Here is a 963-nt window from a genome sequence, read left to right as displayed (position 1 = left end):
GGATGAATATATTAATAAATATATGAGTTGTGTATAAAATTATGCATTCTTATCCAATGAGAAATATATTCCTCCCCTTTCTTATCTGAAAGTAACTACTGTTGCTAGCATATTTTATACTCTTGCTGGAGCTATAAGTACTACATTTACAGACTATATATGGCATTTTGTTATGTTCTTTTATTCAAATGTAATTATATCCTATTGTTCTGCCACTTGCTTTTTTTAACACAACATTGTTTTCGAGAAGTTATTCATAAAGAAATTGTGATTCTACTTCATTATTGTAACTACTGTACCATATCACATTATATGAATATACCACAAATGATGTATCTATTATTCCACTTTTAGACATTTGAGTTTTGCGTTTTCTAATGCTGCATATAATGGACATACACACATTATATATACATATATATGCATTCCTAGTCCCATAAGAAGATAAATAGTTATTAATATAGATTAATATGGGGAAATTCCCATCTATAATCTATAATCATGATTTGATTATTCGTGTGTTCTGTTCCTTTTTAATTTTATTAATTTATATACCATTAGTAGAGTAATATATTAATACTAGAAATGAAATTATTTCTATTTAGGAGAAGAGATGCATATATAAAGTCATTTAACATCAGAAAACAATTCTTTACTTTAAAAAAAGTTGGTTTATTTTTGAGAGCAGGGAGGAACACAGAGAATCCCAACCGGGCTCCACACTGTCAGCACAGAGCCTAACACAGGGGTCATGACACCAAGCTTGAATTCATGAACCATGAGATCATCACCTGAGCTGAAATTCAGAGTCAGATACTTAACTGACTGAGCCACCCAGGTGCCCTTCTTTACTTTTTAACTGTGAACACAAAGGTCAATATATGCTTTATATATATATATATATATATATATATATATATATATATACACACACACACACACACATATACATATATATATGTA

Source organism: Suricata suricatta, chromosome 5 (genome assembly GCF_006229205.1).
Source record: "Suricata suricatta isolate VVHF042 chromosome 5, meerkat_22Aug2017_6uvM2_HiC, whole genome shotgun sequence".
Classification (NCBI taxonomy): Eukaryota; Metazoa; Chordata; class Mammalia; order Carnivora; family Herpestidae; genus Suricata; species Suricata suricatta.
Note: the sequence above shows the minus strand (reverse complement) of the source record.